The sequence below is a fragment of the Petaurus breviceps genome, unplaced genomic scaffold (genome assembly GCF_028583685.1).
Source record: "Petaurus breviceps papuanus isolate PSGF00001 unplaced genomic scaffold, PetGlider_PUasm1.0 91133, whole genome shotgun sequence".
Lineage (NCBI taxonomy): Eukaryota > Metazoa > Chordata > Mammalia > Diprotodontia > Petauridae > Petaurus > Petaurus breviceps.
The window spans coordinates 68,320,602-68,346,768 of NW_027187419.1; the positions used below are offsets into that span (position 1 = coordinate 68,320,602).

At 37.4% G+C, this 26,167-nt stretch overlaps 1 pseudogene; it reads left to right on the forward strand.

Moving 5' to 3' along the window:
* LOC138155417 (biogenesis of lysosome-related organelles complex 1 subunit 2 pseudogene) overlaps positions 1-26,167 on the forward strand; it is a 964,561-nt pseudogene that overhangs the window by 314,465 nt on the left and 623,929 nt on the right.

Consider the following 26,167-nt stretch of genomic DNA (forward strand, 5'->3'; position numbering starts at 1 on the left):
TTATCTTGGATTTGTGCTGTGTCGACTACTCCTAGTCCATGTCTGCTGGTAGAATAACTAGGCTTGGTCCAGTCATCTTACTCGGTGGCCATCCTTTCCCAGACAGCTGGATTAGTTGCTGATGAGTCCTTCTCTGCTCCCATTGGGCTTGGACTCAATGATGCCTCTGAATCTCTTAAACTCATGCTGTTGCTTTCAAACTTGGACAAATACATTTTGGGATACTCATTCATCTATGATTGTGAAAAAACAGATACAAGAGAGGTAGCCCAAACCCAGGTTTAGGCTTGCCCAGGCAGGACCTATGGTTTAGATATCATGTGCCTCATGGAAGTCAGGATGGGGGAAAAGGACACACTACCCCTTCCCTCTCCCTCATCCTTTTAGGGCCCCGTCTTGAAACAATTCTGATATTTCTAGTTGATATCAGCTAGAAAGAAAGAGAAAAGCTAAGGATCTATTCATTCCCCTTTATGAATACTAGATATGAATTAGAGTGAGTAGAAAGGGTAAAGAACAGAAGGAATAATAAGAATAAATATTGTGAAGGAAGAATCTATTGATTTGGTGACTATGTAGGTATAAAGGATTTGATTTTCTTATCTGTAAAATGAAAATTACTAAATAACCAACATGGTCCTCTTTATCTTAACAAGAGGCAATTGTCTGAGTCTGTTACTTGGATATTCTGAGCCTCAATGATTAGGAAAATTGGGGTACAACTAACAGAAATGGGAAATTCAAAGGAACTGATTGGAGGGTGGGGAGAAGATGAAAAATAGGATCAGTAGTAGATCTATTTCCTTTTCTCCTGCTCCACATTTTAAAGAGACAGTTGATATTCCTAGTTCCTAACTCCTAAGGTGTAGATGAGGAGTGTCACGATTTTAAATGTTATTTTGATCATTTTGATTTCTCTAAAGAAACAGTGGTGCAAAACCAAGTTTGATAAATTTACACAGTCAACAGGCTTTTATCGAGTACCTAATATGTGCCAGGTATTGTGCTAAGCTCTGGGGAGTCCAGAAGGTCAAAAACATGATCTCTGCCCTCAAAAAGCTTTCATTCTAAAGAGGGAAACAGCCCTTAGGTTTCCATTCCTGAAAAGAAATTACCTGCTTCCCCAACTACCCATTTTTTGTCTTTCTTAAACATGTTGTCTTCCCCATTAGAATGTAATCACCTTGAGGGCAGCTACTATCTTTCTTTTTTGTTTGTATTTATGTCCCCAGTGATTAACACAGTACCTGGCACATAGTAAGCATTTAATAAATGCTTGTTAATTGACCATCTAACTAACAACTAATATAGTTGACAAATGGTCATACAGCCTTTCCTTAGAGATCTAAGGTGAGGGAAAACTCACTATTTCTAGTCACTACTAGATTTTGTTTCTCTTGTACTGAATTGTTAATTCCTTCTATTTCTTCCATTTCTTTTCCATTTTTTCCCTTTATTAGTCTTATTTCATGTATAACAAATATTTTGACTTAGAAAAAGAGGAGATTCTGGGAAGATGGCAGATAAGGTCAGAAAATTCCAAGCTCTCCAGATTTCCTCCACAAACAAGACAAAATAGTGCCTCAGGGTGGATGTAAAGCCCCAAAATAAACAAAGGTGGGGGAAGAGCAATGGTTCTCTAACAGCTGGAGAAGACAGGAGGAACGACTCCAGTATAGGGGTTAGACTTAAATGAAGTGCAAACACCTCCAGGCTATCTCCACTGAACCGGCAAACAACAAACCCTGAGGGCAGCTGAGTTGGGAGGTAGCCTCAGGCTCAGTCATAGGAATTTTCACCTCACAGACAGTATGGGGGGGCGGGGCAGATATCTGAGCAGGGGAAGATTGAAGGACCCTCTCCTGCCAAGGGATGGCAAGTCCAGCTATGCTGCTGAGACTTGGTGCTGGGCAACGGCCAAAAACAAAAAGGAACCAACACATGCCTAGTGAGTGCAGAAGTAGTGGGACTGGACACTGCAGGCTATGGGCACTTACAGGACAGCTGAGTTAAAAAAATTTTTTTTTAATTTTTTTGCTTTTTTGGAGGGGCAATTGGGGTTGTGACTTGCCCAAGGTCACATGGCTAGTAAGTGTTATGTGTCTGAGGCCAGATTTGAACTCAGCTCCTTCTGAATACAGGGCCAATGCTCTATTCACTGCACCACCTAGCCTCCCTGGGAGCTGAGTTATTGGTTTCCATTCCAGGCCAGAAGGGAAAACCAAAAATTATAGCATTGTAGGGTCCTTAGAGAGCAAGAACATTTCCAGTATTGTGTGCCTGGGGAATATAGCTGTGAATTGAAGGGGGGAAAAGTTAGAGGTTGGATAAAGCTCAAAAAAAAAATTAACAGAAGGACCTAAGACCAGAGACACCATCCCCCATACCCCAGGGCTAGAGGTGATTATAAGAACAAGCTGCTAAAAATACAAAATACAAAAGAAAAATTAGGGAGCAAAAGAGAAAGAACCTAATAGTAGACAGCTACCATGGAAATAGAGGAGATCGAGGTTCATTTTCAAAGGAGGCTACTGAAGCAAAAAAAGATTCTCCTACCCCAAAGAGTAATTGGTTATCTGTCCAAAAAGAGATCTTGGAGGAACTTAAAAAGGAATTGAAAAATCAAATAAGAGAGATTGAGGAAAAAATAGGGAAAAAAATGAGAACAATCCAAGAAAACCAAGAAAATCATGAAAAGAAAGTCAACCAACTAGAAAAGGAGATCTAGAATCTTAAGAAAACAACTACTTGAAAACTAGAATTGGACAAGGGGAAGCAAATGACATTATAAGGTATCAAGAAATAAAACAAAATAAAAAGAATGAAAAAATAGGAGAGATGCAAAACATCTCATAAGAAAACAACTGATCTGGAGAACAGATTATGAAGAGAAAAAATAAAAATAATAGGACTACCTGAAAGTTATGATAAAAAAAAGTCTTGATACAATAATACAAGAAATAAAGAAAATTGCCCTGAAGTTTTAGAATAAGAGGGGAAGGCAGAAGTAGAAAAATCCACTGATCACCACTTGAAAGAAATCCCAGGATGAAAACCTACAGGGATATAATAGCCAAATTCCAAAACCCCCAGGTTAAGGAGAAATTATTATAAGCAACAAGAAAAAAAATCAAATACTATAAAATCACAATCATATGATAATATCAATAGATGCAGAAAAAAATTTTGATAAAATACAATATTCATTTCTATTAAAAACACTTGAAAGTATAGGCATAAGAGGACTTTTCTTAAATTGATAAGAAACATTTACCTAAAACCATTAGTGAGTATTATTTTTAGTGGAGATAGGCTAGAAGACTTTCCAGTAAGATCAGATATGAAATGAAGCAGTCCATTGTCACCGATATTATTCAATATTGTACTGGAAATCCTAGCAATAGCAATGAAAGAATAAAAAAAATAGAAGGAATCAGAGTAGGTAATGAGGTAATAAAACTATCTCTTTTTAAAGATAATATGATGATATACTTGGAAAATCCTAAAGAATCAACTAAAAAGTTAATTGAAAAAATGAATAATTGGGGCAGCTAGGTGGCGCAGTGAGTAAAGTGCCGGCCCTGGAGTCAGGAGAACCCGAGTTCGGTTCCAGCCTCGGACACTTAACACCTGCACAAAAAAACTAGACATGGAACTTTGGGCAAGTTACTTGACCCCAAATGCCCTCCAAAAGGCAAAAAAAAAAAAAGAATATTTTCAGCAAAGTAGCAGGAGATAAAGTAAACCCACATAAATTATTAGCATTCTTATATATTACCAGTAGGATCCTGCAAGAAGAGAAAGTTAGAGATACCCCATTTAAACTAACTCTAGATGGTATAAAATACCTAGGTACACCTAGAATTTAATAAATAAACCCAGGATTTATATGAGCAAAACCATAAAAACCACAAAAAAAAATCAGATTTAAGTACATGGAGAAATATTAATTGTTTATGGGTATATAGTGCCAATATAATAAAAATGTCAGTTTTACTGAAATTAACCTATATATTCAATTCTATCCCAATTAAATTACAAAAAAAATTATTGTACAGAGCTAGAAAGAATAATAACAGAATTCATTTGCAGAAACAAAAAATCAAGAATATCAAAGGAACTAAGGTTTAGCATTACAAGATCTTAAACCAGATAAAAACGCAGTAATTATCAAAACTATCTGGTACTGGCTAAGAAGTAGAAAGGTAGATCAGTGGAACAAAGTAGACATACAATTTACAGCAGGAAATGAATATAGTTACTCAGTGTTTGACACGTGTAAAGACTTAGATTTGGGGGATAAGAATTCATTATTTAGAAAAGTTTGTTGGAAATGCTGGAAAGCATCCTGACAGAAATTGGGCATAGAGTAGACCAATATCTTATACCATTTACCAAGATAAGGTCAAAATGGATACACGACTTAGATATAAAGGGAGATATTACAAGAAAATTTGAAGAACACCGAACATATTACCCATCAAACTTAATGGATAGGTAAACAATTTAAGAACAAATGAGATAGAGAGTGTTGTTAGATGTAAAATGAATAATTTGGGTTATATTAAATTAGAAATGTTTCATACAAATAAAACAAATGTAGCCAAGATCAGAAGGAAAGCAGAACACTAGGGGAAATATAAATAAGTCTATAAATATAGACTTCCTCAGATAAAGGTCTCATATCTGAAATATATAGAGAACTTAGTCAAATTTATAAGAAAGCAAGTCATTCCCCAATTATAAATGGTCAAAGGATATGAACAGGAAGTTTTCCAATGAAGAAACCAAAACAATTCATAATCATATGGAAAAATGTTCTAAATCATTATTGGTTAGACAAACTCAAATTAAAACAACCTTGAGAAGGGGAAAGTGACAAATGTTGGAGGGGATGTGGAAAAATTGGAACCTTAGTCCATTGTTAGTTGATCTCTGACCTGATCCAACTATTTTGGAGAGAGATTTGGAATTATGCCTAAAGAGTTATTAAATTGCTTATACCCTTTCACCCAGCAAGACCACTATTAGGTCTGTTTCCCCAGATGATTAGGGAGAATGGAAAAGAAACTACACATTCTAAAATATAGCAGTTCTCTTTGCAGTGGCAAAAAACTGGAAATTATGGTGATGCCTGTCAATTGGGGAAATGACTAAACAAATAATTGCATATATTCATGATGGAATATTATTCTACTATAAGAAATGATGAACTTAGTGATTTTAGAAAAGCATAGAAAGACTTCTATGAAATAATGAAGAGCTAAATAAGCAGAACCAAGAGAACATTGCATACAGTAACAGCAGTATTATTTTAAGAACAACTTTGAGCAAACAAATCATTCTGACTATTATAAATACCTCAATTAACCTCAAAGATCCTGTGAAGGAAAATACTGTTTGAATCCAGAAAGGAATATTACCATGGTATAGGAAATTATGAGTTGGTTGATTTAGAAAAACATAGAAAGACTTGGAATTATGAAGGAAGATGCTGTCCACCTTCAGAGAAATAGGAGGAGATAAGCATAGTACGGTCTTACATATACACACACACATATACATATATATGTATGAGTGTATATGTGTATATATATAATATATATACATGCACTTAATTTTAGACTTCTTTAGGATGGAAGAGGAGGGAAAAAATAAAGTAAAAAGTGCACAACAGAGAACAAAAGAAAACCAACAAGGAAGAAAAGAAAAGTTGGGCAGCTTTAAAAACAATGTGTGGTATTTATTATATAGGTTTTCTTGAAATGGAAATTTATTGCTTTATATTGAATCCTCTCTTATGGTCTGCTGTGTCCATGGCAATGTTTATTTTTCTTTTCTCATTTCTTATTCTGCATTTCTCATTTAATGCAAAATTTAAGAATTTACCCCCCAAAATCCCAAGCAACAAAAAACCCTTGCTTCATCTCTTCCATGAATTTTAGTTAAATTTGTGACCAAGCTGTGTTTTCCTTTGAGGCTTTGCTGGTAGTGAGTTCTTCATTCTTTTGGGTTTGTGTCTTGACATTCCCTGACATCATAATAGCTCTTTAGGGTAGGATTCTTGTTTGCCCATTCTTCCAGACAACTCCTTGACTGTGGACTGGATGTTAGGGGTGGTTTCTGTCATACTTCTGGAAGGAAGGTCTGGGCTGGTCCTGTTGCTGCTTTCTTGGGGTATTGAGGGTTGTATTATTCCAGTATGTCAGGGACAGGCTGGAGACCTGTAAACTTTCAACATTTCCAAAGTGATCTCATCCAGGGCAAAGTCTGATGACTGTTTCCTTATTGTGAACTCTTTAAGTTCCTGATTTGGAGTTGGTTCTGAGCAGAATGAGTAGAATGCTGCTGGTTATTCCTCTCCAGGCTGGGCTAGATGTTAGAAATGAGACCCTAATTTGTCCCTGTGGTCTGAGCTGCTTCTGAAGGACCTCCCAGGAAAAGTATCCCAGGCACAAGTTCCTTTCTAAGTCTGCCCTGGGTCACACCCACTGGACAGTGGGCAACAAAGCTGCCACTTGGCACCTGTCCCCATTGTGGTGCCCTGGTATGGATCTGGGGGCATCCTGGAATGAGTCTTGGCCTTCCTTTTATGTAGTGCACAACTTCTCTCTGGGCATTGGAGTGCTCTGCCTGAGGCATGTCCTTGGCCTGATGGTCAAGTGTTTGCAGACACTCAGTCTTTTTTCCTATGCAGACCTGAAATCAGCAAATTACTTATAGTGACTTTTTCTGGATTTCTTCCTCAGAATTTATTACCGTGCATTTTCAAGGTTGTTATGGAATTTTTATGGAGGAAAGTTTTTTTTGTTACTCTGCAATCTTGGCTCCACCTCCACAATTGCAATATTTTAAAGTGAAATCACTTAATACATGAATTATGTCTATGTGATGCTAAATGTGGATAAAAATGAAAATTCAGTCACTCTTCAGTCATTTCCAAATAGCCATTGTTTGGCAATGTGTTGGATAAAAGTAAAAGTTTCTGTGGACCATCTGGAGTCTAATTTTGAGAAAGTGATGACAATTCTAATTCAAGATATTTTTAAAAAGAGTAAAAATCACTATTTGATTGAACCACTTAATAAGCAAATCCAAAAGACACTTCAATAATTGCAAAAATTTCCTTAAATAAGTGATTCCATGTTTAGAGTAGAATTCATGCATTTGTCAAATCAATGGACCCCATTTTTCTCCCCCTTGAATTTCTATCATCACAGCTAGATGAGTTAATGATTAGAATTTGTAACCAGTGTAACCATTGCTTTATTTAAGTTACAACAAGAAGCTAATTAAGGAAAGTAATTCAGGATTTGTTTTAAGGGCCCATAAAACTTCCTACTCCCCTCTCCAACATATCATCTTTTGTTTATTTGTATTAGATTAAAAAAATAATTTATTAAACACTTCCTATGTGCTAGGCACTTTGCTTAAGCCCTGGAGATACAATAACAACAAAAGAGGCAGCCCTTGCTCTAAAGAAGCTTGCATTCTAAAGGGAGAAGACATCCTATGATGGATAAGTGGAAGTAGGGGTTTACCCATGTGTGGGCAGAGTATGTAGCCCAGAATTGGAGCAGAACAACGTGTGCCAGGAGGGAAGTGAACAATGTGACTGAGTCTTCTGATTTGGCAGATCTGGGTAAGAACTCACCAATTATCCAGTCAAGGAAACTTGTGTAAAGTTAGAGGGACCAGAGTGTGCCAGAAGAGAAATAATTCCTTCCAATTGCAAAATTTTTGCTTCCGATGCTTTGTGACCTCATTGGGTCACAATGGAATGGTTTGTCATTTCTTTTTCCAGCTCATTTTATAGATGAGAAAACTGAGAGAAACAAGGTTGAGTGACTTGCCCAGGGTCACAAAGCTAGCAAGTTTCTGAAGCCAGATTTGAACTCTGAGTCTTCCTGACTCCAAGCCCAACATTCTATCCACTGTGCACCTAACTACCCTGTGTCATTTCTGCTACCTGGAATACAGCACTCTTCTTTCTTCATCAATCTATTTGTTAACACCTAAAGAAACTTTCCTCTTGTGCTTTGTGTCTGCAGAATAGTTAACCCAAACTCATAGTATTTTATGGTTTTTTATTCACTCAAAATCATAGCTTATGATTCCAGACCAATGTATTTATGGTGTTTGAATTTTTTTTGTTTTTTTCATTAGTTGAAGGATACAATTAGTAATGACAGAGCATAACAAGAAAAGTCATAATAGGGTATTCCCCTCCTCCCCAACTTTACATACACCACTAGGGGAGACTGGGTATCCATATGGATCTTGTCCAGGAGGCACACTTGTAAAGAACATATGTAGCCAGAATTGGGATTGAAGGTGTCCTAGTCCTAAGGCTATAATAACAATGTAGTTATAAGCAGTGGTAGTGATGAGGTATGGGCTCTGGGATAGCCCTTGAGCTGTCCTTGAATCTTTGAGGTACAATCTACTATATATATATATATATAGAGAGAGAGAGAGAAACAATTCATATTTCTGATGTTATAAGACCACCAGTGTCTTCTGGTGATGTCATTATGTTGAGGTCAGGGAACCGTAAATGTTGAGGTATAGAGTTAGGGGTGCTCAAGACCCCAAAATACCAACATGCCAGGTCCTGCCAAATGGATTTGACTCAAGTCTTCTCTCAGCCAAAGTAAAGCAAAGTTTATTAGAGATAATAAATAGATATATCCGTAAAGGATAGACTCTTAAGGAGCCTTGGTATCTTTGACGCTTGGACTGGACAAACAGGCCAGAATAATTTGACACAGAGTGAGTCTGTGCTAGATCATTATTTGGCCTCTTCATGGAGGCAAGATGGAGCTGATAAACGGAAAGGTGGTGGGAGGATTTAGGGGTGGTCTAGAGGAGGGGAAGTCTGGGGAGAGTCTTCAGGAGGAGGCAAATGAGGTCAGACTCCAGTAATGAGAGATTAAGGGTGGGGGATGACAGACAGTAGAGGGCTAAGCTAGTTTAAGGGTGTACAGATATTTTGGGAGGATAAAGGGTGGGAATTAGCTGGACAAAAGAGGACTAGGCTAGTAACAGAGATTTGGGCCCAGCCACAACGAAAGGCTTATGGCCTCAGGCAAATGTCTCATGTGGGAAGATTCTAGAGAGCTCAAGGGGGTTCCCAGAGCCTGTACTTCATCAATTACTCTGCCTTCAGTGGGCCAACTCCCTTATGGGTGTGCCGTCCTTCTGGGTACATTGTTGATGTCTACACATCTCATGGAAATTACTAGTAATTGCTAAGCATGGAATTTTATCTGAGAATTTCTTGGTTGGCTTCAAATGTTCTCCTGGTGACTACTGTACATAAAACTCCTTCTGGGTATTTTCCCCTGATACTAGCTTCTAATCTGGATTTTTTCTCAGAGCCACTGGTCAGTTACCTCATTAGAATGTTTCCCTGATAACAGTAGGCAGGTAGATATTTAATCATTCCCACCACACCTAGCTAATAAAATCTAGGCTGAGTACCTTCTAGTCTAAAGATTAAGAACTTTCTTTCCTGCCTTTATATCTGGGTGAAGACCATAGCCTTTCGTTCCAGATAATCATCTATTTCAGGGTCAGATATTTCCCAACCTTCTCTGCTTACCATGCAAATAAATTTGAGCCTGAACTAAAAGTAAGTGAGGGAATCAAGGACATTTTTCTCCCCCTACCTAGCCCAAATTCTTGACTTAGCCCAGATATCAGCAACAAAACCCAGTGACTTTGGTCCTACATTTTGACCACAATGGAGTCAGTGAAAAAATCCTAGCTCCTTAACTTCAAGAATGCTCTTTTTGACTAAATATGCCCCATTCTACTCAGTATTTTGTATGTGTACATTATTATACTTGTTCTATTCTAGGTATTCTCTGAACACATCTTGACTTTTTTTTTTTTGAGGCAAATGGGGTTAAGTGACTTTCCCAGGATCACACAGCTAGTAAGTGTCTGGGGGTGGATCCGAACTCAGATCCTCCAGACTCCAGGGCCAATGTTCAATCTAGTGGACCACACATTAACTTTTAAATTAGATACAAGCTCCTTGAGCTATTTTTTTTTTCTAAGTCTTGTGGTATATGTTGCAGGACCCAGTACAGCACTGTGATTCTGCTCAGAAGGTATTTAATCAATAAATAATTGTTGAATGAATGTCTTTGGCCTCTGGCCTGCTTGAGGCAGCTAGGTGGCACAGTGGATACAGTACTGGGCTTGGAGTCAGATATTCACTAGCCATGTGACCCTGGGAAAATCATTTAGCTTCTGTTGCCTCAGTTTCCTCAACTGTAAAAAATCATAATAATAGCAATACTTACAGAGGTTTATTGTGAGGATGAAATGAGATGATTTTCTATAGTGCTCAGCCTGGCACAGAGTAGGCACTATATATATAAGTATATATACATATATCCATATATATATATAGAGAGAGAGTAAGCACTATATATAATGTTTATTCTCTCCTCCACCCTTACCCTGATTCTATCTGCTGTGAGTAGAGAGAGTACAATGCAAGGCAAGAGAAGGGGTTCAGAGGATCCCTATAACATCTCCTTCAGGCTGCCCATTGAGAATTGGGATTGAAGGTGTCCTAGTCCTAAGGCTATAATAACAATGTAGTTATAAGCAGTGGTAGTGATGAGGTATGGGCTCTGGGATCGCCCTTGAGCTGTCCTTGAATCTTTGAGGTACAGGCTCTGGGGATCCCCCTCGAACTCTAATTAAATCATATGAGGCATTTATTTGCCTGAAGCAATAAGCCTTACCTTGTGGCTGGGCCCAGACCTCAGTTACTAGCCTAGCCCTCCATTGTGCATCTACTTCCCACCCTTGAGCCTACCAAAATATCAATTCACCCTTGAACTGGCCTAGCCCACCATTGTCTATAGTTTCCAGGGGGCCTCCAGCAACCCTTAATCACTCATTGACTTCATTAATTCCTCCTGAAGACCCTCCCCAAACTCCTCCTCTAGACCACCCCTAGATTTCTCCCACAACCTTCTGTATATAAGACCCCATCTTGTCTTCATGTATGTGAGAGTGCCATAGAATGACCTAGTACAGGCTTACTCTGTGTCTAATACAAGCAAACTTTTAATAAACTTTACTTTTCTTTGGCTGAGAAGACTTGAGTCGAATTCATTCAGCAGGACCCAGCATGTTGGTATTTTGGGGTCTCCAGAGCAACCCTAACCCTCTTTATGGGTAATCTATTCAGTAGTAAGTCAACAACTCTGGCAGAAGTGGTATATCTATAAGCAAGCATTTTAGCACAACCCCACCTTCCCTTCCCTTCCCTTAACTGATCTGTTAACAGGCATTTCAGCATAACTCCACCCTTCCCTCTCCTAATTGATCTGTGGGTGGGGGTTTCAGCCTAGGGTAAAATCCCTGCTCCATTCTTCCTCATCCCCTAACCTCCAACCCCTATGGGGTGTTCCCCATCTTCACCCATTCTGGGTTTCCTGTACCTCAGCCTAGGAAAAACTTTGATGGCTGGGAAAAATTCAAATATACTCTGACCAATCACTGATTGTAGTTTTACGTAACCTGACTATTGTAATCTCTTTAAAAACCAGCATACTGTTCATGCCAATTCATTGTCTGATTTGGGTATGTGACCCCAGCAGTCCCGAGGTAATAAAATCCACTTCCAATTTTAATCTCCGGGATCTGTCTTATCCTTTATGACCTACAGTAAAGGTAATCTAATTAGATCTTGTCAGTGGACTTAAAGAATGTTTACTGGATTACTTGAAACAGAATTTTCCAAGGAGACTGGCAAAGAAAGCAGAGTAGGAAGTAGTACTGCTCAGTTAGCCTCCACCACTACTCCTACAAAAATGAAGGCTAAGCAGTGGCTGAAAAATCCAAGGAAAACTATAGAGTCACTTTTTCTGGCCCAGGTCAGACACTTTCAGCATGGAAACTAGGCTGGGACCTACAGATATATACACTATATATATATATGTAGTATGTGTGTGTGTGTGTTTATTTGGTCCACAAACCTGGGTTGGGACCTTTGGTTAAAGTCATCAGGGCAGGGACTATGCATGGGTCAGGGGTGAGCCGAAAGTTCTGTTGCTCTGAACTGGTAGAGCTTTCTAGCTAGTTGATATGGGCTGGGGTAATTAATAGTCTATGGAACTTCAACAAGGGACATGTCTGTGATGAGCTAACAAGAAGTATTAAAATAGAGTAAAAAAACAATTGATCTGGAAAACAAGTGAAGGACACAAATTTTTTTTTGGAAAAAATCACTGGACTATATAAAAGCCATGACTGAAAGATTCTGAATATAATATTTCAATAAATCATTATTAAAAATTTCCTAGATATCTTCTACCATGGGGCAAAGTAAAAATAGAATGAATCCACTGATTGTCTTCTAAAAGAAACCCCAAAATGAAAACTCTCAGGAAAACTATAGCTAAAATCCAGAGCTTCCAGATTTAAAAAAAATAAAATACTTCAAGCAGCCTGAAAGAAAGAGGTCAAGTACTGAGTAGCCACAGTCAGAACAATAAAAAGTTTTACAGTTACCCCTATAAAGGAGCAGAGACCATCGAATATGAAACTCAAAAAGGCATAGAACTAAGAATAACTTACATAGAAAAACTTAGTATAATCTAAAGAGGAAAAAGTGTGTCTTTATTGAAACAGGACTTCCAAGAATTCCTGATGAAAAGGACCAGAGATGAATAGAAACTTTGAGATGCAAATGCAGGAGATAAAAGCAACACAGAGAGGTGAATATATGAAAGCAAATGGAAGAATCTATGCTAGGATGATGAAATGTTTAGTCTAACTGAGTTGATGAAAGAAGTGTTCACTCAGAATTCTAAAGTCATCAGAGACCACAGAGGAAGGTAAATAAGATAGAGGTCCTGGAAGTATGTTTTGATGATCTTAAAGGAACATAAAGAAAGTCTGAGGAAAATTGGATAAGCTATATATCTCATATAATCAGGGAGTATAAGTAGAAGATTATACCCACAAGGAAGAAGAGGTGTGGATAGCATACTACCTAAGTTCTGACAGACAGATAATGGAATTAAGATACAGGATGAGAAACACATTTTGGGGTATGGTCAATGTGGGAATTTATTTTGCTTGACTATGTATATTTATTATAATGACTTTGATTCTATAATCATTGGGAGAGGTAGGAAGAAGAAATAAGTATTTGTTAATTTAAAAGAAAGCTTAAAAAAGCAATAAATTTTCCTCAGTTTTGAGTAAGTTTTGGGAAATATGTTGTATATTTTTATGTTGACCTTAAGAATATGGAAGAAAATGGAAACTTAGGAAAATGGAACTTGGAGTGAGGTGGCATTGTATATTAAGAAAACTAATGTGAGTAAATCCAAGAAATGTGGGGAGAGAAAAGCATATTGGAGAGCATTTAGGTGAAGGAGACAAAAGAGAGATAAAAGGGAGGGAGTAGAAGTGATTTTTGTCTCTAGGGCTTAATGTAGACCACCTGCTCAGAAGAGGAAATAAATAAGGAGTTTGGGGCATGGATTGAAAACCTGGAACAGAGGCATGATATAGTAGTGATGGAAGATTTCTATTATCCACATATTTACTGGAGCTCTTTCTCTCTTTGCTAAATATAGAGCTGCTAATAATTTTTTGACTGCAAATCCATCCTTTACAGGGGTGAAAATGAACAAGATCATATTCTACTATGGATTTGAAGTGATTCTCACTACTAGTGAGGAACTGGTCACGGGGGTACAAATGATAAAAACCTTGGTTGGGAAGGTGCAAGTGGCCATTTCCTTTTAGTGTTTTGAGAAATAAGATTTCAGAGGGTTCAAAGAAAAGATTGGGAGTGATCCCATGGACAAAATTATACCAAATTATAGGGCAGCTAAGTGGCTCTGTGGATAGAGTACTGGACCTAGAGTCAGGAAGACCTGAATTTAAATCCTGCCTCAAACACTTAATAGCTGTGTGACTCTGGGCAAGCCACTTAATCTCTTTTTGCCTTAATCCTTCAGAGAAGGAAATGACAACCCATTCCAGCATTTTTGGCAAGAAAACCCCATGGGCAGTATGGTGAATAGGATCATGAAGAGACCTACACAACTGAATCAACTGATCAATAGTCAGGCCAGGAAAAATGGGAGATGCTGAAAAATGTAATTTGAATTTTCAAAGAGAAACAATTCCAATGAAGAGGAAAACATGGAATGTTTCTAGAGACTGAGAAAGTTGCACTGAGGACTTGCTAGCCATATTAGATGGCTTTTTGTTTTTAATTTTATTAATCTTTGATTTTCAGAATTCCCATTTTTGTATTGAATTGAAATTTTTTAAAGTTTTTTTTTTGGGGGGTGTTGCATATCTAATTAATCAGTTCTTTCTTTTGTGGATTAAAGCTTTTAGAGAATTAAATGTTCTCTTAAAGACTGTTTTGGCTGCATTCCAAAAGTTCTGGCATGTTGTCTTAATTGTTTTTGTTTTCTTTAATAAAATTATATATTATTTCTATGATTTTTTCTTTGACCCACTAATTTTTTTGGGATTAAATTATTTAATCTGCATTTAAGTTTGAATTCCTTTTTCAAATTCCTTTTATTGATTTTAATTCTATTGGATTTTTTTGCTTGGTAAAATATGTATTTAATATTTCCACCTTTCTGCATTTGTATGAAGTTTTTATGCCCTAGCATATGGTTAGTTTTTGTAACAGTGCTACGTACAGCTGAACAACGTATGTTCCTTTTTATTCTTATTCAGTAATTTCAAAAAATCTATCATATCTAAGTTTTCTAAAATTCTATTCAGCTCCTTAATTTGTTTTTTCTTTCTTTTTATTTTTTTTGTTAGATTTGTCTAGGTCCAAAGAGGGCACATTGAGATTTCCAACTATTATATTGGAGGGAGATATTAATTTATTTTAAGCTTTCATTATATTTTCTGTTTTCTTACATCATCAGAATTTCCCCTCCCACTTCTCTTCTCCCTCTCAGTGAGGCATCCCATGTATCAAAAAATATTTTTAGAAAGGGAGGAAAAATCAGCATAACTGATACACTGAAAAAGTCCAAAAACATATTCAGTGTGTGACACCTGTGGACCTCTTACCTTCATGAAGGTATGGGTTGAAGGAGTCCTCTCACATTATTTAGTTTGATTCCTGCTTGATCTTTATAATTTTTCTGTATTTACTTTTTATCTTTTGGTGTGTAGTTGCTATTGCTTGGCAAATATTTGAAGACCTAGATAATAATTCTTATACTGTCTATATAATTATCTTCTTAGTATAGTAAAACTTTGGCTAACCAGAACCTTAGGGGAATGAGTCATTCTAAAGATCTACCCCTTCAAGCATCAAACATTTTTATTTTAGCTATTTTTAGTGGAAATATTTCTAAATCATATTGTATTCATTTCTGTTTTCTAAAATAGGGATTACTATCTAGATAAACTTGGGTAAATCTCCAACCTCTCTGGGTCTCATTTTTTTTTTTTTCCTTTTTGGATGGGGAAGGCAGGGCAATTGGGGTTAAGTGACTTGCTGAAGGTCACACAGCTAGTTTTTGTGTCAAGTGTCTGAGGCCGGCTTTGAACTCAGGTCCTCTTGATTTCAGGGCCAGTGCTCTATTCACTGAGACACCTAGCCTCCCCTCTCATTTTCTTTACATATAAAATAAGTGTGTTGACCTATGATGACCTCTGAGATCCCTTCCACTTTAAAATTGTATGATTGTACAAACAGAATTTAATTGTTTCTTAAAGATGCAAGAGAGTCATCATGTACCAGTTTTGTTGTTGCTGTGGAAGCATTTCAGTCGTCTCTGATTCTTCATGAATCACCCTTTTTTGTTTGTTTTCTTGCAGAGATACTGGATTGTACATTTTCTTCTCCAGCTTATTTTATAGATGAGGAACTGAGGCAAACAGGGTTAAGTGACTTGCCCAGGGTCACACAGCTGATAACTGTCTGAGGCCAGATTTGAACTTAGGAAAATGAGTCTTCCTGATTTCAGACGCAGCACTCCTTTCCACTGTGCCACCTAACTGCTCCTAGCTGACACATATCAGTTACTATGCTGTAACTAGAAAACAATGTGGTCTTCACAACATCATCCATTTATTATACTTCTTTCTTGGTGCATAAGTCCTCGATGACCTTTGGCATTTGTTCTATGGCTTAATGAACTACATGGTTCAATGTGAGTCAGCAATATGACATGGTAACTAAATAAAGCTAATTCAAGTAGTGGGCTACCTTGAAAGAGGCTCTGCCAGTAGCCTGGAGGAAGAAACCTGTCCAGGAAATAATGAGGTACAATACCCTGCACTTGTTTTTTTGTCTACCAATACTATTTGACTTATGTATATGCTGTTGGGCAGTTCCTACATAGTATATGCATGGTAGTAGGCAAAACTATGGGACCTGTAGAATGTGGCAGCTAGGTGGTGCCATAGATAGAACAGAATGTTAAAACTTGGAGTCTAGAAGACCTGAGTTTTAATCCTACCTTAAACACTTACTAGCTGTGTGACTCTGGGATAATCATGTAGCCTCTCAGACTCAGTTTCCTCATCTAAAAAAGGGGGATAACAATAGCATCAGCTTCACAGTGTTGGTATGAGGATCAAATGAAAAACTTTAATGTAAGTGCCATTATTGTTATAATTCTCACTATGGGTACAAATGGAATCAAAGGAAGCAGCCCCTTTCCTTCCATTCATTAGCTTCTGAACTAACGGACTGTTTTTGCCATATGCACATCTTCTACCTCTCTCCAAATCTTGCAATCACTTAAGAGTATCATAAAGAATTTTAAAAATCACAAGGTTCTGCAAGTAGCTTGCTGAGTGACCTTGGACAAATAAGTTCCCCTTTCTGATCCTGTTTCTTCATTAAATTAGGAGTTGGGCCAGGTGGTGCCTGGAGTCCTTTCTAGCTCTAAGATTCTAGAAGTTGATGAATATATGAGGGTGTGGCTTAAAAGAATAACAGTCCCTCACACACTAACTGCTGGGCATGTATTGTCCATCTCTGGAAATAACAGAGCTTGAATCCCACAGAAAGCAGTGCCTTTGTGTTTGACATTCCATCCTGTTTCCTAGTTTTCTTCTCTCTAGATACCAAATGGATTTGACTTCTCAGAATGGTTTCTTGATTCCTGGTTCTCATGATCACCTGAACATAATGTGATTGTCTTCCTCATTTCTGGACTTCAAGTTCTTGAGATTCTCTTTTGTCAGTCAGGCATAGCACTCCTTTAAATTCCATCTCTGCCACCTATTTACTAATTGGGTAACCTTGGATAAATAATTTAATTTCTGTGGACTTTAGTTTTTTCATCCCTTGATGAAGATGTTAGGCTAGATAACTTCAAGGTACCTACCAACTAAGTGTAATGTGGCCCCTGGAAAGACCCTGTCGAAATTATCTTTTGCAAGTTGGCCTTGAATGGCATGGTCTGTCTATATTTAGGAGTAGGAGCAATGGAAGAAGTTAAATTAAGGCAAATTTAGCCTCGATTTCAGGGAAAGCTTCCTAATAATTAGTGTTCCCAGTAAGTTGAATAGGCTGTCTCAAGAGATAGTGGATTCCTCATCATTGCAGATCTTCAGGCAGAGGCTGGAAGACATCTTATTGGGTGGGTTATAGTGAGTATTCCTTTTGGATATGGGTTGTACTTATTGGTTACTGAGATCTCTTTCAAATTTAAGTTCTTTATTTGATGTGTGATTTACTTAGATATCTATATGTAGGACTATGTATGCTACTCTATACCCAACACACCAAATACAACCAAAAAAGCTGGGGGGGAGGGGAGGGGAGGATCTGGGGGAAGATTATTTATTCAACTTATTTGACTTAGAGTTGTCTTTCTGATTCTTCTTGACTGAGTTATTCCTGGATAAGGGGAACCCTGTGAAGGCTCTGGGATTCAATAAGCATTTATTAAGCCCATACTACCATGTGCCAGACACTGTGCTAAGTGCCTTCTAAAATAGGTCCTTCCATTTTCTCTTGTCTTATTTTCTTCTTATTCCATTATAATCTGGGCTTCCAATTTTCTTGTAAAATCTCTTTTTATATCTAGGTCACATATCTATTTTGACCTTATCTTGCTAAATGATGTGAGATATTGGTCCTAATTCATTGTTGGTGGAATTGTGAACAGATCCAATCATTTTGGAGAGCAATCTGGAATTATGCCCAAAGAGCTATTAAACTACCTGTACCCTTTGACCTAGCAATACCACTACTTGGTCTATTTCCAAAAATAATTAGGGAAAATGGAAAAGTACCTATAAGTTCTAAAAAGCAAAGAAATGGAAATAGCAGGAATGCCCATCAATTTCAGAATGGATGAACAAGTTGTGGTATATGATTGTGATGGAATACTACTGCACTATAAGAAATGATGAGCTCAATGGTTTTAGAAAAATATGGAAAGTGAATGAAATAATGAAGAGTGAAATGAGCAGAACCAAGAGAACATTGTATACAGTAATAGCAATATTGTTTTAAGAATGACTTTGAGTAAATAAGTTATTTTGTCTATTATAAATATGCAAATTAACTATAAAGACCATATGAAGAAAGACCTTATCTTCATCCAGAGAAAGAACTGATGTATAGAAGTATGTATAGAATAATTTTATATGTGTGTATATGTATATATATATATATGTATATACACACACACACATCTATTTGTGTCTAATGGTAGCCATCACTAGGGTGGGGTGGGGGGAAGGAAGAAAAAAAAGAAATTTATATGATAATATTGTATATTTGAAAAGAATAGTAAGTTGTGCATAATAGATTTGCAGTTTAATGTGCAGTCAACCTTTTTTTTTTTTTGGATTATGTTATGGAAATGTTTATTTTATTCCATAAATTGAAAATAAAATAAATAAATTAACAAACAAACCCTGGCTTCCAACTTTATCATATCACCCAAATTGCTCTCTCCACAGTTACTAATGATCTTTTAGTTGTTAAATCCAGTGGCCTTTTCTCAGTTGTTGCTGTCTTTGATGCTGTTGATCACTCTTTCCTCCTCAGTCTTCTTTTCTGCCTAGACTTTTGGGACATCACTCCCTCCTCGTTTTCCTTTTACCAGTCTGACTGCTCCTTCTCTCTCTCCTTTGCTGGCTCCTCCTCTAACCCTGAACATTCTCTCTAGCTACAGGTGTACCTCAAGCTTCTGAGCTGGGCTCTCTTTTCCCTCTATGCTACTTCACTTGGTGATCTCATCAATTTCCATGGATTTAATTACCACTCTATGCTGATGATTCTCAAATCTACCTTTCCTGCCCCAATCTCTCTGTTGACTTTAAATCTTGTATCTCCAACTTCCTTGAAGACATCTTGAATTGCATGTCCACCCCCACCCCTGGTCATATCTTTTTTCTTTTGTACCCAGAAGCAACCAAAATTATAAAATTTCTGGTTTTAATGTTGGAAATTTACAACTGAATAACGTATTGTTGTTTTTCTCCCCCCCAAAAAAAGGTCCTCCCTCTCAAACTCAAAATATCCAAAACAGAATTCATTATCTTTCTCCCTAAGACCCTTCCCCCTCTTATCTTCCATATGATTGGAGAGGTCAACACCATCCTCTCGGTCCCTCAGATTCACAACCTAGGAATCATCCTGGATTCCTCACTATTTCTCATCTATCATATGCCAAAGCCTGTTGATTTCATCTTTGCAACATCTCTCAAATATGTCCCCTTCTCTCCTCTGACCCTGCTACCACTCCAGTGCAGGTCCTCATAATCTCATGCCAGGATTATTGCAATACGTTGCTGGTGAGTCTGCCTGCCTCAGATCTCTCCCCATTCCAGCCTATCCTCCAGTCATTAAAGTGATTTTCCTAAAAGATAGGTCAGATTATGTCACACTCCCTGGATTCAATAAATTCCATAGCTTCCTATTGCCTCTAGGATAAAATATAAAATGCTTTCTTTGGCATTCAATACCCTTCATAACCTAGCCTTTGCCTACCTTTCCAGTCTTCTTACACCTTACTGCCCAACATGTACTTTGGGTCTAGTAACACTGGCCTCCTGCCTATTTCACAAACAAGACACTCCAGCACTAAGCTCTGGGTGTTCTCTCTGGCCACTGACTCCCATGCCTGGAATGCTCTTCCTTCTCTACTTTGACTACTGAACTCCTTAGCTTCCCTTTTAAATTCCATCCAAAATTTTACCTTCCACAAGAAGCCTTCCCTAATCCCTCTTAATCCTAGTCCTTCCCTCTGTTAATTATTTCCTATTTATCTTGTATATGACGTGTTTTGTATATACTTGTTTCCAGTTGGTTTCTTCCATTAGACTGAACATTCTTTGAGAGCAGAGACTGTCTTTTCATCTTCTTGTATCTACAACACCACAGTATCTGGCACATAGTAGGTGCTTAATAAATGTTTATTGATTGATACATATTAGCAGAAAGAGAGTTTCTGCCTTCAAAAAAACTTACATCCTCATGGTGAGGGACTGGGGAAGACAACACATACAAGGGAGCGAAATAGAAAGGGAAAGTGCATTGAGATGGGGTATAGCAGAGAAAGTTGAATAGCAGCACAGCCTGGGGGGTGGGGAGGATGAACATAACTAGGGCTTCCTCCTTAAAATGGCGGCAAAAAAATATTTTTGGAAGAAACTAAATAATCAGAGGGAGAAGCCTCCAGGGGTGGGAAGATACTTCCAATACAAGAAGTAGCCTAGGGTAGAGTGAGTTTCCAGAGAGAAAAGGTTTCTATCTCATGTTAGAGAAAGTTTGTGGAAAGTTTTGTGATTTAGCACCCCACCCTAGAAAAGGCTTAATAATATAGCTAGACACTTAGCAAAATCTGTCATATTTTTTCTGGCAAGATGGAAATATGGGGTGAATGGTAATAAAATTAGTTGAAGTCATAGTTCTTGAACTACTTTATCCAAAGAACACTGATTAATGGATTGATGTCAACCTCTCAGTAGTAGGATGCAAGCCTCTGTCCTTGTCACCAGCATATTTCAATATGTGTGTGTGTGAGTGTGTGTGTTTATCAAAGGCTTAGCAAGAAGGAATGTTTATCAAAATTGAGGATAATAAAAGACCAGCAAGGATTAGCTAATCTATTGAGTGACAGAATCATGATTTGAAAAAATCCCAACAGGCTGAAACAGTGTGTTAAAGCTAACAAGATAAAATTCAGCAAGGATCAATGCCAAGTCTGACACTTGGGTTAAAAAAAAGCAACTTCCCAGGAACAGGATAGAAGAGATCTGGCTTAACAGCAGCTCATATGAAAGAGACCTGGTGGTTTTAATTGACCACTGATTCAATATGAGCCAATAGCATGGAACAACTGCTTGGAAAAAAGACTAATCTTATCTGAGACTGTATTAATGAATATAAGAACCAGATCAAAGGAGGTTAAGAGTCTCACTACTTTGGTGAAATCACTGGAGTGTGTCCAGATTAGTATGATTAAGATATGGAAACCAGATCACATTAAAACCAACTGAAGGACCTAAGGGTACTCTGGGGAAGGAGAAGACTTAGGGGAACAGAATAGTACCTACAAATAATTTAATGGCTATGACATTGAAGGAGGTAATGACATTCTGTATAGTTATGGAGGGGAGAAGTAGGACTAAATAGGTAGGAATTATAGGAGGATTTCAGTTTCATGTCATGAATAGAAATTATAAAAGAGCTGTCCTTAAATTAAATGGATTGCATTGTAAAGGAATGGGTTCTTCATCAGCAGAAGAGTTCAGCAGCTGGAGAACTATTTCAGGAGTGCTATAAAGGGATTCTCACATTGGGTGAGAGATTGAACTAGATCAGTGCTTCTTGAACTGTGGGTTGCAACCCCACATGAGGTTGAGAAAAATTTGACAACAATAAAAGGTTTCTTTTTTTTTCTTTTTGGAGGGCAATTAGGGTTAAATGACTTGCCCAAGGTCACATGGCTAGTTTTTGTGTTAAGTGTCTGAGGCCGGATTTGAACTCAGGTCCTCCTGACTCCAGGGCCGGTGATATATTCACTGTGCTGCCTAGTTGCCCCAACAATAAAAGGTTTCTGAATGCTCAATGACAAAAAATTAATTAAAATTAATTAAAAATCAAATACATAAAGAATCTGAGGTGTTTCTGGCAGCTTGCTTGTGGTGCATTGTGCCAACTTCTCTGAACACAAAGCATGTGCACTTTGCACTGAGCATGCCCTCAAGCCATGCAACACCAACAAATGCTGCCAAAATGTGAAAAGGGGTCACCAGTGAAAAAAGCATAAGAAGCCCTGAACTAGATGACCTCTAAAGTTCCTTCCAGCTCTCATATCCTATGCTTCTATTATTCCATATCTGCAGAAAGCCAAGAGATTTGAAAGGCATGAGTTGGGGCAGCTAGGTGGCACAGTGACTAGAGTACCCACCCTGGAGTCTGGAGGACCTGAATTCAAATCCAGCCTCAGGCATTTAACACTTACTAGTTGTGTGACCTTGGGCAAGTCACTTAACCCCAACTGCCCTGCTTGCCCCCCTCCAAAAAGACAAAAAAAAGGCATGAGTTTAAGAAGGTACACTGATCCTTAATAATAGTGACATATAGATTTGCATTGATCACACTCCCTGTTGCAAAACAAACCAAATTCAGAGAGCAAATTATAAAGGGGAAATCAAAAGGAAAGAAAGTAAGAACTGGTGATGTGGATTTGGGTGAAATGAAAAAAAGGAGGAACAGTAAAGCAGAAGTGGATAGCTGCAATTATAGTTCATTGTGTTGAACAGATTCCTTCTATTACCACCTTCTTCATAAAGAGAGGTATGGGGGTAAAGAGAAGAAAATGTGCAAGAGGATATGATGGAGGCATATATACAATTAACAATTATAACTATGAAAGGGAATGGAGTGAGCTCACTCATAAAATGGAAGATGGTAGCAGAATTGATTAAAATGGATTGTTGAAGACGCAGCTCAAGTAACGCCATCTCCATATAACCTTGAATTGTTTTTGATGGTCAACACTTTTCCCCCAAATTTTAAAAATTTTATTCTAATATTTCTTTTTGGGGTTGGTTTTTTAAATTTTTGAATCATTGAACTCAGTTTGGTCCATTTTAATTTTCAGGGAGTGTGCTACTTCGGTATGGTTTCCATCTTTTGTTCTAAACTACTTATTCTCTTTTCATTTTTTTTTCATCCAGAGTTATTTCACTTATAATTTTTCTGGCATATCAAGACAGAATATTATGGATCTTAGAGTTGCCTGGGGCACTGAGAGGTTAAATGATCTGTCCATGGATCAACAGCTAGTATGTGTTAGAGGCTAGATGCACTTACATTCTCATTTGTATCATAGTTATTTTGTGTACCTGTCTTATGTCCCCAACTAGATTACAACTCCTTGAGGGTAAAGATTGTGTCTAATTCATTCTTTTATCATCTAGGAGCCTAGCATCATGACTTTAAACCAGGAAACTTTTAATATTTGTTGCTCAATATTGCTCAAAGACAGCTCAAGTGACACTATCTCCAGGTAATTTCCCTCATCTGGAAAGTTGGAAATATCTCTGGAGGTTCGAGCACTAGGAATAGAGACATGTAGGGAGGAAGGGGGAGAAAGGGTATGTCTATGGCAATAGTGACTCCTGTTTAAAAGCTTGTACTGTTCAAAAGTTCATAACCTCTTTCAAGCTATGCTTCTTGTCTTCTCTCTCCAAAGCCTCCACTATTCAGCAGTCACATCTCTCTCATGTTTGCTATACACAGTATCCCAGCCTCAGCCAATCAAGAGTCATACCTCTGACTTGTCTAGTGTCCTATCTTGGGATTGTCCTTCAGGAAACTGCACATATTTAAATTGTTGAACTGGTTACATAGAGCATGGTGACAATGACATCATAGTTATGATGTCATCTAACTTCATAAAAGCTTTCCTCTGATACATGGCTTTTTAATCAATAAACTGACTGACTGTATCTATTGGCTTTTTATTTAATCTTCAGCTTCAGCTATCACAATACTACATAAAGCCTTATGGTTGTTCTACAGTAGGAGTTATTGAGAGGCAGCTGTGGCACAGAGGGTAGTGTGCTGAGCCTAGAGTCAAGAAGACTCATCTTCTTGAATTCAAATATGACCTCAGACACTTACTAGCTGCATGACTGTGGGCAAGTCACTTAACCTTATTTGCCTCGGTTTCCTCATCTGTAAAATGAGCTGTAGAACAAAATTGCAAACTACTCTAGTATCTACTAAGAAAACCCCAAATGAGGTCACAAAGGGTTGAACATGACTGAATAACAAAAAGGGGTTCCTGACTTTTTTATGTGTTATGTACTCCCTTGATAGTTGCTGAAGCCTGTGTGCCCCTTCTCAGAAGAATGTTTTTAAGTGCATAAAATAAAACACATAGAATTAGAAGCAAAATAAAAAGTTAGAGAAAATAAAAATGTAATTCTCCCCACCGCATCCAAGTTCATGGACCTCCCCTTCCCTAGTTTAATAACCCCTGGTCTACTCTAGAGTGAAGCAGGGTTAATAATGTAAATGAGAGGTGGCATGATTTAGTGGATAGAGTGCTGCATCTGGTATCCAGAAGATCTGGGTTGAAATTATTAGCTGTGTGAGTAAATCATTTAATCTTTCTGAGAATATTTTCTGATCTGCAAAATAATAATACCTGTAGCACTGAACTTGAAAGGTTGTTGTGCAAATCAAATGAGATCATGTTTATAAAGAACCCTGCAAACCCTAAAGTACTGTATAAATGTCAGTTGTTATTATTACAGATTGGATGAAATAGTTTGGATAATTGAGAGGTTGAATGGATTATTGAAAATTCATTCTCACTAAAGGAAAAACAACTTTACTTATAGATCCTTTTGGAAGGCAAGCCACGAACATCTTCATATATAAAATATAGGTTAGTATTCTCTCAAAAGAGTTTTGTCCTGGAAGATAATCTATATTTATATAACTCAGGTTTCAAAGAACTTAAAAAAAACAACGCTTGTGAAACTGTGGATTATCTTTTTCATTTTATAGATAAATAACCCAAAATTTAGAGCAGTTAAATAGAGTCACACTGCTCTTAAGTGTCAAAAACAGATTTTCCAATGCAAATCTCCTAATTCTACATGGCAACTCAAACAAAATCCACATTACATGGTTGGTAATGGTTACTAAAGCCTTTCATTATGAAATGAAAAAGTTAAAATACATAGTAACAATAACTGGCACTTCAAAAACGTGATAGTCACAGGTGGAACTTTCATAAATAGATATTTCTAATAATAAGGGTTGATTATTATAAAGTCTTCAATCTTAAGTTAAAAAAATTATCTCCTGGAAATATCTATGGGTAAAAGTTTTACTATTACCCTAAGGTGATCTGTATTTCTTAAGCTTCTGTACAGCTAAATTTTAGATATGATGCATTTCATAGCTTTTTTCTTTTCTACTAGTTCTAAAGTTATCTTTGGATTTTGTTTTTGGTTTTTAAAAAGTAGTGGTAGATACAATCTACCCTGAAGAGTGAATACATAGCCTGAGCTCTTTTTCCATAGGACCTCCGAAGTATTCCTAATTGAAATTTACCATGCTACACAGAGTCAAATCATTTTAGGAAAAAAAGTGAAGTTGCTTTCAATAATTACATTTTATGAAACCCATGGAATGTTAATAGTTATATTATTTCATAATTACTCACAATTTCAGAATGTCATGACCCAGACTTTCTAATCTTACAGATAATGTTGCATGGTAGCTGTACCTAAATCTAATAAACACTGCTATATTTACAAATGGAAGTGAAGAAGTAGAAGTAATATCATTTGTGGTATTATGCTAAGCAATCCAGAAATGACCATTCCATGATAAGGGATTGCTGTATGGTACGTGATTTCAGGAATATCGACAAGTCCTGTAGTGCCACAGCTTTTTGGATCAAGATTTCTTTTTGGTATCTGGTAAAAGATAATGGCGTTTTTGTTATTGTTTTTCCTTCTCATTCTCCCTTACCCCATGAGCTTCATAACACATAACCAGATCCTTTGTTCCCTGAAGCCTCTAGACAGTACTGCGCTCATAACTTTGTTAAGATAATTTAGTTGCTGGTCTATAGGACAAATTTTAAGGAAAAGAGTAGAAAGGAGAGCAGAATAAATGACCACTATTGATCAT